This window comes from Colobus angolensis, unplaced genomic scaffold (genome assembly GCF_000951035.1).
Source record: "Colobus angolensis palliatus isolate OR3802 unplaced genomic scaffold, Cang.pa_1.0 Scaffold263, whole genome shotgun sequence".
In the NCBI taxonomy this organism is placed as follows: domain Eukaryota; kingdom Metazoa; phylum Chordata; class Mammalia; order Primates; family Cercopithecidae; genus Colobus; species Colobus angolensis.
This window is the reverse complement of record NW_012115855.1, coordinates 1700321-1717501: the sequence shown is the minus strand read 5'-3', so window position 1 is coordinate 1717501 and position 17181 is coordinate 1700321. Positions and strand designations below refer to the sequence as shown.

General features: G+C 37.3%; 1 pseudogene; it reads right to left on the bottom strand.

Annotated features, from left to right (window-relative positions):
- Positions 1-431: 431 nt before the first annotated feature.
- On the bottom strand, positions 432-1346 carry LOC105515559 (annotated as a pseudogene).
- Between the last annotated feature and the right edge of the window lie 15835 nt (positions 1347-17181).

The window sequence follows — 17181 nt, the reverse complement described above, 5'->3', positions numbered from 1 at the left end:
AGTGACATCTCATTGTGGTTTTGGTTTATGTTTCCTTTATAAACAGCAATGTTGAGCATCTATCTTATGTGCTTATTTTCCTTCTCTATGTCTTCTTTGATTAAGTTTCTGTTTAACTCTTTTGCCCATTTTTATTTGGGTTGTTTGTCTTATTATTGAGTTGTGTGGGTTATTTATATATTTCAGATACAAATTCTGTATCTGAAATATTTGAAAGTATTTTCTTAGTCTGTGGCTTTCCTTTTTATTTCCTTAAATTTCTTTTGAGGACCAAGAGTTTTTAATTTTGATGAAATCCAATTTTTTTTATTTTATACTTTGTACTTTTGTGTCCTAATTATAAAAAACTTTTTTTTTTTAACAACTGATGTTTATTTCTATTTTGGAAACAACCTTATTTCCATTTTGCTTAGGAGCCTGCAGAAAATGGCTTAAGACCACTCAGTGGTTTTTCCTACCCATTCAGTGGCCCAAGCAGTAGGAGCTGTGGACCAGTCTTCCATGGCAGGTTGAGTGCTTCAGTCTTCAGTAGGGACCTGCTGAATAGACACAAGGGGCACCTGTGACCTGCACACCTTCAGAGCAGGCTGCAACCTCAGGCTGAGTAGCAGTGCACTCAGGAGCCAGGGCAGTCCCTTCACCCTGAAATTCCTCCTTAGCTTCAGCATTTTTAGCAGCAGCATGCTCTTTCTTTTCAATCTCTGTGGGATCTCTGTAGATGTAGAGATCAGGCATGACCTCCTATGGGTGTTCACAGAAAATGGTGCCACACATGTGCAGAACTTCCCAGGCTGGCATCTACCACATCAAACCCACCAAATGAGCACCCTTGTTGTTGCAGAGCAACAGCAAGGCAGCCCCCAGAATTACAGCAATGTCCACAGCACAGAGGAGAATCTGTGTGACCCAAAGCAATGGTGGGCAGGTTAGCATAAGCATCTTTGTGAGAGCCTGGTGGTCAGCCCTGGGATCAGTAATTGCCAAAAGCCATGGCTCCCAGAAGGCTGCCTGGATCTGGTTAGTGAAAGTTTCAAGAGTGAAACAGCCAGCAATAAGAGTGACTCCAGTGGCAGCAGCAAACTTCAGCACTGCCCATTGACCAGTATTCTGGAGGGTGTAACACTGACATTAGCAGGGTTTTCAAGGGCAACCATGGCACAAGCTGCCAGAAGAAGCTTCTCCCAGGTCCTCTTCAGATTTAGGAAGCAGATTCTGTCACTTTTCCTTTTATAGGTGTACTGTTCCATTTGGAAGTCAAGGTTGATGCCACCTAATTGGGTCCATGCTGCAAGAAATTTGAAGATATCCTCCTTCTTCATTTGCAGGATATCAAGGGCTTCAGACATTGTGAAAGTTTTCCTTTAAGTTACAATGGAATCCAGAACAATGCCATATGGACCCTCCTCTGGGTAGTCCAGAAAGTCTAATTATGAAAACTTTATCTAACTTGTGACTGCTTGAATTTTCTCTTATGTCTTCTAGAAGTTTTATGCTGTTGACTCTTACCTTAAGGTCTTTATCTATTTTGAATCAATTTTTCTTTATGGAGTGAGGTAAGAAGCAAGGGTAACTTTTTAGCATATAAATATCCAATTGTTCCAGGACCAATTGTTGAAACAATTATCCTTTCCCCCATTTAATTCCCTTGGTATCTTTGTCAAGAATCAATTGACAACGATTGCTAACAGATTTCCAGAAAGAAGTGAGAAGCACAGTAGCCTATTAAGCATAACAATCGTTTTACTAAAAAAGAAGTTAAAGAAAATAGTTTTTTTTAAGTTTCTGCACATTGTTCTGAAGGCATACAGCAAAATGAAGAAACATTTATTCCAGAAAATTTACTAAATCCTTGGTAACAGCATAGTCTGTGTTGATAAAAGAAAAGCTTTAGCCAAATTAAATTTAAAGGAGTTTAATTGAGCAATGAACAATTCTCAAATTGGGCAGCCCCCAGAATTACAGCAAATTCACAGAGACTCCAGTGCAGTCATGTAGTGGAAGAAGATTTATAGACAAAAAGGGGGAAATAATGTACAGAAATTGGAAGCCAGGTACAGACCGGCTGGGTTGGTTCCAAGTTGGCATTTGCCTTAATCGAACACAGCTTGAACACTCAGCAGTGTATAAATGGTTGAAGTACAGCCACTGGGATTGGCCAAGACTCAGCTATTGTTTCAGGTGCATTCTTCTAAGTTAGGGTTTCTATCTTGTCTGCCTATTAAACTAGGTTGTAGTTTGTTCACAAGGACTCAAATACAGAAGTACAGAGTCCTTCTCAGGCCATATTTAATTCCCTTTAACAGTGTCCTCTGAACCTTGACTGCTTCCTCCCTCCCCACCTCCAAACTCTGTCTTATAGAAACACTGCTCTGGGGGCTCAACTTCAGGCAGTGAAGCTCAAGAATATGATACAGGGATCCCTCTCCCTCCTGTGTCCCAGAATAGGGCTACAGCTTCACTCTGGGAATACAGGCTGCTGATGTTTCTTACTTCCCTTATGATGAGAAGCTTTGTTCTTATTATACACGACCTCCTGCAGAAACCCTTCCATACATAGCCTAATGGGCTGAGGCTCCTATCCTAGACCCTACTCATAGGGTGGAAATTCAGCACCAGCAGCCTGAGACTACTGGGGCCCCAGGTCCCTCCCCTGTCATTCCAGGGCAGACATTCCACAAGGAGAAGGCAAGCTGAGAAGGCTGAAGGTTATCATTCTCCTTCCCTCCAGCATCCAATAGAGCAAGGATGTCACCACGATAAGGAGGCTATTATCTGCACCCAAGCTCCCTTGCAGTCTGCAGAGTTCCTGCCCTAGGAGAGCAATAGACTTTATTAAGGACAAAGCTCTGTAGCCCTGCCCAAGGGAACTGACATTAGGAAAATGGTATAGAGAATTTCATGCCTAAGGGTGTTATAGAAACAATGGAGATCTTAAATCAAGGTGGACAGCAATTAAGAGGGCGCTTAGATCCAGCAATCCCACTTCTAAGTATATAGCCAAAGGAATTGAAATCGGCATGTCAAAGAGACATTTGCACTCTCATGTGCATTGCAGCATTAGTCACAATAGCCAAAACATGGAATGAACCTAAGTGTCCATCAGTGGAGGAATGGAGAAAAACAAGGTACAAGTACACAATGAAATACTATTCAGCCTTCCAAAAGAAGGAAATTCTGTTATTTGTGACAACGTGGATGAATCTAGAGGACATTACGCCAAGAGAAATAAACTATGCACAGAAAGACAAATATTGTATGATCTCACTTATATGTGAAATCTAAAAAAGTTTAACTCAAGAAGTAGAGAATAAAATGAGGTTCCAGAAGATGAGGTTGCAGGAGAGTTGAGAGGAAAAGGGAAAATGTCTGTTAAAAAGTGCAAAGTGTCAATTTGTTGATGAAGAGTCAAACTCTAAAACATTCGAAGACGTTAATGTTGAGCCAAATATGAGTGACCATGGCCTATTACACAGCCCTCAGGAGGTCCTGAGAACATGTGTCCAAGATAGTCGGGGCACAGCTTAGTTTTATACATTTTAGGGAGGCATGAGACATCAATCAAATACATTTAAGAAATACATTGATTTGGTCCAGAAAGGCAGGACAACTTGAAGCATGGCTTCCAGACTATAGGTAAATTTAAAAATTTTCTGGTTGACAATTTGTTGAGTTTGTCTATGGACTGATTAAAGAAAAACTTCAGCTGAATTCAATTTAAAGGAGTTTAATTGTGCAATAAACATATTAAACTCCTTTAAATTGAATTTGGCTGAGGTTTTACTTTTATCAGATGGTGTCAGGAGCAAGATCTGAAGTGGAGCTTCTAGAGACCCGCAGGAGTGCTGAGTGAACATGCAAGCTACCTGAAGGACCCACTTGTGTCCACTGATGTCTCGGAGCAGCTGGGGATCATGGGTAAGCTCCCTCTTGGATTTCAGAGCTCCAGGGATTTGTGTTTTGAGCTCTCTGAGTTTCTTTGAGCAAATTTCTCATCCAAACTGGGTTTGGAAGCCATGGCAGAAACTGGACTATGTCCAGGATGGGATTTGATCTGGAAGTTAACTGTCTTGGATCCAGCTAGAGGCATCTTACATCTGACTGGGTCAGAAAGGAACTGGTAGTAAGCAGTAATATTTCAGGGGTTATAAAATTTGGGTTTTAAAATTCATGGAGCTTTTTGTGTTCTACCTTTTGTTTCATTTTTCTTACACACCTAGGTAGGAGGAATCATTATCTAAGTTAATCAAGAGAATCTAAGAGTAAAGTCAATATTTTACGTTAAAATGGGATTCTTCATTTCTGGAAAACTGATTTCCTTTTGGCTTATACATTAGGCCTGGGAGGCAGCAAAGTCTGGTAAAAATGTCAAAATCTTACTAAAGATAACTTACAATGGAATGTTCCAAGTGAACGACAATGCACTGAAGTGCATTAAAAGAAAAACAAAAAGATTTTCTTTTGTATTGCAGCTTGGGCCCCAGGGTTATGGTATACTAAGCTGGGTCACCAGGGCTGCTCAGGGAAAGGAACCCAGAAGCCTGGTATGCTGGCAAAAGGGTAAGAATTTCTTACCAGTCAGATTTCTGGCTTCTCTCTATGTGCAAAGTGGTTGAATGAACGGTAAAAATCACTGTTTATCTGCTCTGTAAAGTTTTGATTAATGCAAAAAAGAATTCTGAGGCTAGTCTCAATCTGTAATGAATCTGGTGTATTTTGTGCTATGAATTTGTTTTTCTGTGTTGAGGGGTACCTTAGGATAAAACATGGGCATAGGACCCCATAAGCTTGCTGCTCAAGATGGACCAGCAAGCCGGCCAGTAATGAACTATTCTGCAGGGGTCTCTGAAACAAACAAGAAACTAGATGAGGTCTCCATTTTGTTTTATGTCCTTGGGAGCCTGAGCTTGTAACCACATGGCAGTGCTTTCTCTTGGTCTCCACCCCCCAGGGAACAGATATTTTGGGGTTCATGTCATAGCTCTAAAAATTATCTTGAGTAGTTAAAAGCCTTTGCAAGCTCAAAATTAACTACCCTAGACTCTTTCTGGCATAGGCAATTGGACCGCCCTGTGCTGTGGCTCAGTAGATAAAATTTTGCCCTTCCACTGTGGTGGTCTGGGTTTGATTCCCAGCTTAGGAAATAGGTGCTTTCTGGTTTGAAATCTGTTTAAACTTGTGGATTCTCTTCATCTTCATGGACTGTCTTAAATTTTCCTTTCTCTGAGCACCTGGGAAGTTACCTTTGGTAAAGTTCGAAAGGCAGAAATATAAGTTGTTTGGCCTGGCTAAAGTCAGGTAATATGAAATTTTAAAAGGAGTTTATTAAAGAGTGCTGTGGTTAAAAGCCAGCTTAATTAAAAGTGAATATTCAAGCTCTAACAGCCTGGACTCCTTGGGAAAAACAGGAGGCACCAGAGACCCTTTCCTGGTCCTGTTCATCCAAGGACTCCACCCTAAAGCCAATAACCACTCAAGAAACTTAAAAACTAGCAAATGAAAAGTCTTACAACTACAGTAGTAATATTCTGTCTGTCTGTCTGTGTAGTTATATATGTGTTGTGTATGTAAATGTTTATATAAAAGAGCTCTAATTGCCTTAAACAAAAATAAATACTGAAATATTTTGAAAGAAAAATAAAAACTGTAATGCCTTTCAGTTCATGTAACTTTAGTAATTTTTGGCAAAGAAAAACAGCTTCAAAGATTATTGGCAAAATAAAAACATTTGGTCTAAATTATACAGGTCAGATATTAGGTTTGCTAAATGCTCTAAGGTCATAAACTGCTTTGACTTTGGAAAATTTTCAATTTACTTTGGAGATATTAAATTCTGAATAAGGCCTGATAATATGCAGAATTAGCCATGCCACTGAACTGTGCAAAGAACATTATAAAGAAAAGAGATTTTATGTAAGAAAGGATCTTGTATGATAAGTTCTTGTCCTAAAGTAAAATGATAGGTTGTTTAAAAGAGGGGATATTTAGGACAAGTTAGAAAGTCCAAGCATGTCATGGATTGTCTGTGTAAGTCATAAAAGGATTCATAAAATAAAATTTGTGCACCAAAAGTGAAAGTTGAGACTACTGAAAAAGTAGGTTTACATACAAGGTGTGTAAGGAGAATGAAATGTGTTTTTGGTAAGAGATTATAAAAAGGTATAGAAATGTAAATTTTTGCCTAGCTTAGAGAGTTAAAGGATTGTTTTAAATTAAATAAAGCTAAAGCTTTAAATAAATTGTGGAAGGCTTATAAAAATTAACTTTGTAAAAAATTCTATGTGTGAAAATACTGACTAAATTTAAAGGGGTATTATTTGGTTTTTCCATAAATTGAACATTGAAATGAAAGCACAACAGGTTTTTCTTAGAGCACTAATCTGCTCTTTAAAAAAATCATAAAAGGTTATAAAAGGTTTGTGGTCAAACTGATTAAGATTGAATACATTTGTCTATAAGGTATTATTAAGAATTGGGTTTGACATCAACAATGCACTGATGCAACAGTGACATTTGGCTTATTTGGTATAAAAGTCACAGGAAGCATTGTAAAATAAAAATAATGTTTACTCTTCAAGTTATATTTTAGTGAATGAGATTCACATATGTTCCAAAATTGTATGGGAATTCTAATATTTCTGAGTATATACTATAAATCATAATTAAGGTTTTTATGTTGTTATTGCAGACCACAGAGATAACCAAATGTCTTTGTCAATTGGGTCTTTAACTACCACTATTTAAAGTCATTTCCACAGTTGATTGCTTAATACTGATGCAGTTTCTGAAAACTTCACAAGCATCCAAAATCCTATAATATGGTGTCTTTTAAGAGGTTCATGAAAGAACGGAAAGGACCCTGAAAAGCACTCTTGAAAACAGGTTTCTAATAACTTTAAAATCATATCAAGGGTAAGAATTCCCCATAAATTCCTCAATTCCCCAAGAATTGGACTGGGTAAGAATTCCTGAAACTTTAATAAAAAGACTGGTTTATAAAACTACTAACCCAAGTAGAACAAATTAATTAAATACCAAGAAAACACTTTGCAGATTATCATGTCAAATTAGCCAAGACTAAAATTGTTTTGATATATAATTTGAATGAACTCCATGGTGTAAGTCAGATTACCTATGATAACTGATTAGTTATCAGTGCTATTCACCTAAATTGGAGAAATAACTGGTATTCAAGAGGACATAAATCTAATGTTAAGCATGGACTCATGGAGAACCATGATGGCCAGCCACCTTGTTCTTCCTGAGTCCTTAAAGCTTTTGTTATTAAAGGTTCTGCAGGCTGGACATGGTGGCTCACACCTGTAATCCCAGAACTTTGGGAGGCTGAGGTGGGCAGATCATGAGGTCAGGAGATTAAGACCATCCTGGCTAACATGGTGAAACCCCATCTCTACTAAAAATACCAAAAAAAAAAAAAAAATAGCCAAGCGTGTTGGCAAGTGACTGTAGTCTCAGCTACTCAGGAGGCTGAGGCAGGGGAATGGCATGAACTTGGGAGGTGGAGCTTGCAGTGAGCCAAGATCATGCCACTGTACTCCAACCTGGGTGACAGAGTGAGACTCTGTCTCCAAAAAAAGAAAGGTTCTGCAATCCATGATGAGTCATTGAAAAGATAAAATGATCCAAATTAAATACATTGATGCAGGGACTTATAAATTGCAGAAATAGTTTTAAACCAATATTTGGTTCCATATTCCTGGAAGACAATCAAAGCTTCAGGTACATTTGACTACCTGATGAGCCATTTAAACATTTATAAAGGGATTTCATTCAATTGTCATTTTCTTTTTTCTTTTTTTTCTTTTCTTTTTCTTTCTTTCTTTCTTTCTTTTTTTTTGAGACAGAGTCTTGCTCTGTTTTGCAGGCTGGAGTGCAGTGGCACAATCTCGGCTTTCTGCCAGCTCCACCTCCTGGGTTCACGTCATTCTCCTGCCTCAGCCTCCAGAGTAGCTAGGATTACAGGTGCCTACCACCACGCCTAGCTAATTTTTTGTATTTTTAGTAGAGACGGGGTTTCACTGTGTTAGCCAGGATGGTCTCGATCTCTTGACCTCATGATCTGCCTGCCTCAGCCTCCCAAAGTGCTGGGATTACAGGCATGAGCCACTGCCCCTGGCCTCAGTTGTCATTTTCAATACATGTTTTCTGGTTGTATAAAAGCTTTCCCATGTGAAAGGGCAGATGTTATAACAGTAGATTATTATGCTACAGTGTATTTTCACCCTGTAAAGAAAGTTTTTTATGGTTCACTGAGGACAACGCCTTCACAATCTAGAACTCAGAGATTGGGTCTTCTGAGAACATCAGAGAAAGACTGTCCTTGCCATCCACACTACAGCAAAACTTGGGGACCTTGAACTTTGGGTTCATAATCTCAATACTGAGCAGTGTCCCTCTACACTCTTGGAACTGTACACCCATTGGAACCCTTAAGGTAAAGCTAACCAGGACAGTTTCTCCCCAGAAGATGGCATCCTTAATGTGAACAGCTTTTTCCAAAATCACAGATCAAGACTTCTCTGCTATCATGAAACTCTTATCTTTGAATTTTTTTCTTGCTTATGCCTCTATGAACAATAGAACTGAAAAAGGGCTCTATTATGTGCACTTACAGCATATACTTTTATTTGTGAAGGATTTTGTAGCCAGCCTTATACATGAATAACTTTATACTTTAATAGATAAAAGATGAAGGTGCAATGTAAGTGAGACACTTTAATGGTACATATATTGTCTCATAATCAGCCAAAACTCCTCTTAACCTACATCATGTTTTAAAGAGAACATTGCCAGGCGACCTTCACTCTTCTAGAAGGACATCATTTGTTTCTGTCGTTTAGAATAAAAGAGGCAATAGTTAGAAAGGTATCCCTCATAATAGACTCCATAACAGATTATATGTAAAGGCAATCATTACCCAACAGACTTTAAATTATCCTGTGAAAGTTATGCTGAACAATAGAATTAGCTAAACAGAAAAGTATCTGTGCAGCTGCTGGCACTTGTGGCCTATAAAGAAATACATCAGGCTCATGCCTTTAATCCCGTCAGTTTGGGAGGCCAAGGCAGGTAAATCACAAGATCAGGAGAGAGAGACCATCCTGGCCAACATGGTGAAACCCCATCTCTACTAAGAATACAAAAATTAGCTGGGCATGGTAGCACATGCCTGTAGTCCCAGCTACTTGGGAGGCTGAGGCAGGAGAATCACTTGAACCCGGAGGCTGCAGTGAGCCAAGATCACACCACTGCACACTAGCCTGGCAACAGAGGAAAGAAAGAAAGAAAGAAAGAAAGAAAGAAAGAAAGAAAGAAAGAAAGAAAGAAAGAAAGAAAGAAAGAAAGAAAGAAAGAGAAAGAAAGAGAGAAAGAGAGAGAAGAAAGAAAGAAAGAGAGAGAGAAGAAAGAAAGACATAGAATGTAGATTATAAAAAATTCAGTTGTAGGGGATTAATGAAAAGACCATTTAGTCAAGTGAGCAGACTCTTCATGTAGTTCATTCTTTAATCTATTTAATTTTAAGTGGTTTGGTTTATGGGGACCCTGTGTAAGGCGCATACTCCAAACTCTTGGTATTATCCTCCCAATAGTCATAATAATAGTCTCCCTGCTGCGCTGTGTTCTCTCAAAGTTTTTAAATGTTTGCATGCAGCCATCTCTAGAATGTCAAATGGTCTCTCTTCAACGGAATGACAAAAGCTGAAAGAAATGTGTGACCATAAGGACACCACAACCTATAAATGACATGCTGAGACTGGAAACCCAAAATAATGGTAATTGAGAGTGGTGCTAAGGCCCTAAGTTTTAGTCACAATCTCACCTAAGTGACAACCTTGCCAAAAAGGGGATTTTTTTTTTTTTAAAACAAAATTATGGGAGGCCATTATTTTGGACTGAGCTCATGCACTAGGCCCAAACAGACCAATCCAAACTAATATGGAGTCACTTGTGCTAAATGTGACATAATTAAACTAAAACTTTAAGGAAACACAAAGATCCTGGAGCAGACCAGGTTTTGTTTTTCTCCTGTAAACAGAATGTTCCAGCATAAAGAGGTACCCCCTACTCAGTCATTGTTCCCTTCTTGCAAAAACCACTGTTCTATTGTTTCCCAGTGGGTTTCAAGACCATGTAAGTACATTTACAATGGTGATAGTGACATCAATGACTTAGGTTTTGGTCAATCTCTCAAATTTGAGAAAATGACCGAAAGCAGGGAATTGTTAAAGCAAACTAAATGTGGCCTGAGAAGGACTCCATACTTCTATATTTGAGTCCTTGTGGACGAACAACAATCTGGTTTAATAGTCAGACAAGATTGAAAACCTAACTTAGGAGTATGTGCCTGTAACAATAACTGAGTCTTGGCCAATCCCAGTGGCCATACTTCAACCCCTCAGAGACTGCTAAGTGTTCAAACTGTGTTCAAATAAGGCAAATGCCAACCTGTAACCAGTCCAGCTATTTCTGCGCCTCACTTCTGATTTCTGCGCGTCATTTCCCTTTTTCGTCTATAAATCTTCTTTTACCACATGGCTGCACTGGAGTCTCTGAATCTGCTGTGATTTTAGGGTTGCCCAATTCACCAGTCGTTCATTGCTCAATTTAGAAAGGAAATGTTTGGGTTAAGATAAAGGATTGTGGAGACCCAAGTTCTTATTTACAGAGAAAGCCTTCAAGTACTAGGCTTTAGAGAGAATAGGTTGTTGAATGTTTCTATACAGGCTTAAGGCCTGTGTCGATGTTAATGCTGGAGACATATAATGAGGCATGTTCAAGCCCCATTTTTCATTCATGGCCTGAAATAATCTCTCAGGTTAAATTTTAAAAGAGCCCTGGCTGAAGAGTATGTTCATTCAGGAGGTTGATGGCCTTAGAATTTTATTTTTGGTTTACCAATTAGACAGGAGGAATAATTTCTGGTGATCTAGTGCACAGCAAGGTGACTTCAGTTAACTATAATGTATTGTATGTATCAAAATTGTTAAAAGAAGGAATTTTAAATGTTCTCACCACAAATAAATGATAAATATATGAGGGGATGGATATGTTAATTAGCCTGATCTGCTCATTCCCCAATGTATACATGTATCACAATGTCACATTTTACCCTATGATATAGACAATTATTATTTGTCAATTAAAAATTTTTCAAAGAGGGCAATGATAGCTTCCTGATATGAGTAGCAAAAAACAAAATGGCAACACAAGCCAAGTTTAACAGAAAGACTCACGGAAAGAACATCTAAGAAGGGCCCTGATGGGATAATATCCACTCTAGGAGTTAGGAAGACTGTGCACATGTGCTGGGCTTCACTCAGGAGCAATCAGAGAAAGACATAGGGCATACCTGAAAACATTTCCAAAGCCACATACAGATACATCAAAAAGAGACAAAGCTTCATTGACACAAGAGGTTGAAGCATAATTCCTGACCAAATACTATAAATTACTGAACTCTAAATTACTCTGACCCAAGAACAACTCATAGGAAGTCAGGTTTCAAAATAAAATGAAGACTGGGCACAGTGGCTCATGCCTGTAATCCCAACACTTTAGGAGGCTGAGGGTGTGCAGATCACTTGAGGTCAGGAGTTCAAGAGCACCCTGGCCAACATGGTGAAACACCGTCTCTACTGAAAATACAAACATTAGCCAGGTGTGGTGGTGAAGGCCTGCAATCCCAGCTACTTGGGAGGCTGAAGCAGGAGAATCGCTTGAACTCAGAAGATGGAGGTTGCAGTGAGCTGAGATCATGCCACTGTGCTCCAGCCTGGATGACAGAGTAAGACTCTGTCTCAAAAATAAATAAAAATAAAAATAATACATCCCTGGCAATCTGAAAGGCTGTTTGCATGACAAAGCTGCACACTCAGGAGACATCCGAGAAGGAAAAGACAAGCTACCCATTCCTGGTTGGATGTAGGGGAAAAAGAGAAACTCCTTGAACTGTGATAGCCTCCACACTACACATACATCCCATGGCAAAGGTTAAAGTCTAACTTACTAGAAGATCTTAAGCACAATCTTTGACAAATAAGTGGCTTATACTGACACACAGGCAACTCCTAGGTAGTAAGAATAAAATACAAAACAAGAAAAGAAATCGGAGAAGAGACATCAAAGGCTGCACACTTCAGAAGAAATAAACTTCACATAGTTAGGTCTGCCAAGTCACTGAACACATAAAGAACCAAAACAACAACATCATTAACTTGGAGAGAGGTCGAAGATCACAACTGAGTGTAGTGGTGATCTAAAACCTAAAGAAAACTGTATCTAAAAATTAAAGAAAGGTATGAAGGTGTCTCACCAAATAAAGAATTTCAATAAAGAGATAAATTATTTTTAAATAGTCAAATCGAAATTCTGGAGGTGAAAATTTCAATAACAAATAAAAACATCACTAGAAGGACCCAACAGCAAATTTGAATTAACAGGAGAATGAATCAGCAAACTTGAAGATAGATTTATAGAGATTATACTATCTGAAGAGTGCAAAAAAAGAATAAAAATAATAAACAGTACTTCAGAGAAATGTGGGAAATCATAAAATGCACCAACATATGTGTAATGGGAATAGAGGAAGTGGAGGAGAAAAAGAAAAATACAGAAAAAAATCTAAAGAAATAAAGACTGATGAAACCAAAAGCACAAGCATAAAACAAAAATAGGCAAATGGAATTATATTAAACTAAAAATCTTCTGCATAGCAAAGGAAACAATCAACAGAGTGAAGAGACAACATATGGAATGAGAGAAAATGTTTCCAAATCGTACATCTGATAAGAGGTTAACATCAAAATACGTAAGGAACTCCAATAAATCAATAGTAAGAAAACAAATAACCTGGTTAAAAAATAGGCAAATAGGCCAGGCGCGGTGGCTCAAGCTTGTAATCCCAGCACTTTGGGAGGCGGAGACGGGCGGATCACGAGGTCAGGAGCTGGAGACCAGCCTGGCTAACGTGGTGAAATTCCGTCTCTACTAAAAATACAAAAACTTAGCCGGGCACGGTGGCAGGCTCCTGTAGTCCCAGCTGCTTGGAAGGCTGAGGCAAGAGAATGGCATGAACCCAGGAGGCCAAGCTTGCAGAAAGCCGAGATTGTGCCACTGCGCTCCAGCCTGGGAGACAGAGCGAGATTCCGTCTCAAAAAAAAAAAAAAAAAATAGGTAAATCATCTGAATAGACATATCTCAAAAGAAGACATGTAAGTAGACAACAGGTATACGAAAAAATGCTCAAAATCACAAATCATCAGAGAAATGCAAATTAAAACCACAATGAGATACAGCTTCACACCTCTTAGAATGGCTGCTATCAAAAAGATGAAAGATAACAGGTATTGGAGAAGATGTGAAGAAAAAGGAACACCTGCATACTGCTGGTGGGAAAGCAAATTAGTACAGCCATTATTGAAAAAACAATGTGGAAGTTTCTAAAAAAAATTGAAAATAGAACAACCATATGACCACCATTCCACTACTGAATATATATCCAAAGTATATGAAATCAGTATATCAAAGAACTACCTCCATTTTCATGTTCATCACAGCATTATTCACAATAGCCAAGATATGGAATCAGCCTAACTGTTCATCAGCAGATGAATGGATAAAGAAACTGTGGTATATGTACACAGCAAAGTACTATCCATCCATAAAAAAGAAGAAAATCCTGTCATTTGCAACAATATGGGTAAACTGGGGGAACATTGTGTTACGTGAAATAAATCAGGCACAGAAAGATAAAAACCACATGATCTCACTTATATGTAGAATGTATAACAATTAAACTTGTAGAAGTAGAGAGTAGAATAGTGGTTACCAAGGGTTGGGGATTGGGGAATACTTGAGGAGATGTTGGTTAAAGGATATAAAATTTCATTTAGATAGGAGTAATAAGTTTAAGAGATCTATTGTACAGCATGGTACATAGTTAATAACAACGTATTGTATCCTTGAAAATTCCTAAGAGAATAAATTTTAAGTGTTCTCACCACAAAAAAAAAAAGTATGTGAAGTAATAGAGATATTAATTCACTTGGTGGAGCCATTCTACAATGTACACATATTTCAAAACATGTCGTACATGATAAATATATACAACTTTCATACGTGAATTAAAAAAATAAAGAAATAATGGCTGAAAATTTCTCAAATTTGACCAAAAAATCCCCAATAATCAACACATTCAATAAGCTCAACAAGTTTCAGGTAAGAGAAATGCAAAGAGAGCCACACACAGCCACATCATAGTTAAGACAAAGAGAAAAATCTCAAAAAAGAGTAAGAGAAAATGACTCTTCATGTACTAGACAGTCCTAATAAGATTAACAGCTTACCTCTTATCAGGGATAACAGAGGCCAGTAGACATTAGAATAACATATTCATACTGTTGAAAGTAAAAAAAAAAAAAAAAAAAAAAAGAGCCAAAAACAAAAAACAAAACAAAACAAAAAACTGTCAACAAAGAATCTCAGATCCAGAAAAAACGATTTTTCAAAAATGAAGGTGAAATGGTGATAAAGAAGAGCTTGTAGATGTGCTTCTAAGAAATACTATAGACAGTTATTTAGGCTGAGAGCAAGTTACAGCAAACAGTATTTTGAATCCATATAAATAAACAAGGAGTGCCAGTAAGATAATTAAGTAGGTAATTGTAAAAGGTAACACAATTCCATATTGCTTCTCCTTTCTTCTCTTAATTGATTTAAGGACAATTACATGAAACAATATGTATTGTGTTGTATTATATTGTGCTGTACTGTAGGGTATACAACATACAAAAATGTAATATATTTGACTATAACACAGCAAAAAAGGCAGGTGGGAATGTAGCTTTATTGCACTAAGGAAATGATGCAAGATGGTAACTTGAATCCAAAAGAGGAAAAGAAGAGAATCAGAAATAGTAAATTGGAAGTTTAATGAAGAAAACTCTGTAACTACATCCTTTCTGTCAGCTTCTTTAAAAGACATATGATTTATATAAAGTAATAATTATAAAAGTGTACTATTGTGTTTGTAAGCAATACACCTGTAATAGGTATAATATTTGAATTTTTTAAAATGGTGGAGAGGGATTAGCATTATATAGAAGTTTCTACATGGCACTGGAACTAAGTTATGACAGATCTTTTGCAGTTCTATTTGTTAAAAAAGGAAATTTTATCTTTCATAGTTCTGGAGGCTGGGAAGTCCACGTCAAAGTTCAAGTTTATTTGCTTTCTTGTGAGGGCTCTCTTCCAATTTTGCACTTGATGGCATTATCTAGGGCCCCATCTTCATTACTATTGATACATCTAACCCTGATTATCTCCCAAACACCCCATCTTAAATACCATCATATTTACTGGGTGTTAGGAGTTCATGTGTGTATTCTACTGTCCTTATGTTGTCCATATATATTACATATAGTTCTTCATCTTTGCTTTCGGTGCCTGTGCTTTCAACGTCCTCTCGAGAAATTCTTGCGAAGTCCAATATTATGAAGCTTTTCTCCTAAATTTTCTGCTAGTCACTGGAAAGTTTCCTCTCTTGCATTTTAATTTTTAATTTATCTTAAGTTGACTTTTTAATGTATGATATAAAATAAGGGTCTAATTTCATTGTTTTGCAGGTGGATATCCAGTTTTCCTAACACCATTTGTTGAAGAGACTATCTTTTCCCCATCATGTAGTCTTGGAACTCTTGTCAAAGAACAATTGATTGTGTTTGTGTAGAATTATTTCTGGGCTCTTTATTATGTTTCATTGGCTTATGTGTCTCTTTTTATGCCAGTACCATACTATTTTGATTACTACAGGTTTTTCATGTTTTGAAATTAGGAAATGTGATGCCTCCAGCTTTATTCTTCTTTCTTAACATTATTTTGGCTGTTTGGGGTCCTATGTGGTTCTACATGGGTTTTAGGATTTTTTTAAATTTTATTTTGTTAAAAAATTGCAATTGGAATTTTGATACAGTTTGCAGTTAATCTCTGGATCACTTTGGGTACTATGGACATTTGAATATTAAGTCTTCCAATCCACGAACACAGGATGTCCTTCCATTTATTTATATTTTCTTTAATGTATTTCAGTACCAATTTATAGTTTTCACTATATCAGTCTTTTGCCTTCTTGATTAAATTTATCTCTGTGTATTTCCTTTTCAGTGCCATTTATAAATGGAATTTTTTTCTCTTTTTAAAATTGATACATAATAGATGTACATAGCTTCACAGTACATGTGATAATTTAATACAGACACATAATTTGTAAAGATCAAATCAGTGAATTTGGGATAGCCATCTTAAATATTTGTCTTTTCCTTATGCTAGAACCATTCAAATTCTTCTCTTTCAGCTATTTTGAAATGCACACTAGATTATTGTAAACTATAGTCACCCCACTGATCTATCTAACACTGGGTCTTATTTCTTCTATGAAACCATATCTTTGTAACCATTAATCAACTTCTCTTCAGTCTTTCCTTGCTCCTTCCCCTTCCCCATCTCAGCTTCTGGTAACCACTAATCTACTCTCTGTCTTCATGAGAGCCACTGTTTTGTTTTTTTTTTTCTTAGCTCCCACATGAATGAGAATATGTGATATTTGTCTTTCTATGCTTGGCTTATTTTACTTAACATAATGAACTCCAATTTCATTCATGCTGCTGCAAATGACAGGATTTCATTCTTTTCATGGCTGAATAATAGTTCATCATATATTTATACCACATTTTCTTTACCCATTCATCCATTGAGGGACACTTAGATTGATTCCATATTTTGGCTATTGTGAATGCTGCTGCAATAGACATAGAAGTGCAGGTGTCTTTTGAATATATACGTTTCATTTTTTATACTTAGTAGTGGAATTGCTGGATCCTATGGTAATTCTATTTTTAATTTTTTGAGGAATCTCCATATTGTTCTCTACAGTTGCTGTACTAATTTATATTCCCACCAACAGTATATGAGGCTGTCCTTTTCTCCACATCCTCATCAGCGTCTGTTATTGCCTGTCTTTCTGACACAAGATGTTTTAACTGTGGTAAGATATTTCATTGTGGTTTTGATTTGCATTTCTCTGGTGATTAATGATGTTGAAATATTTTTAAATATACCTGTTGCTCATTTGTATGTCTTCCTTTGAGAAATGTCTATTGAGACCTT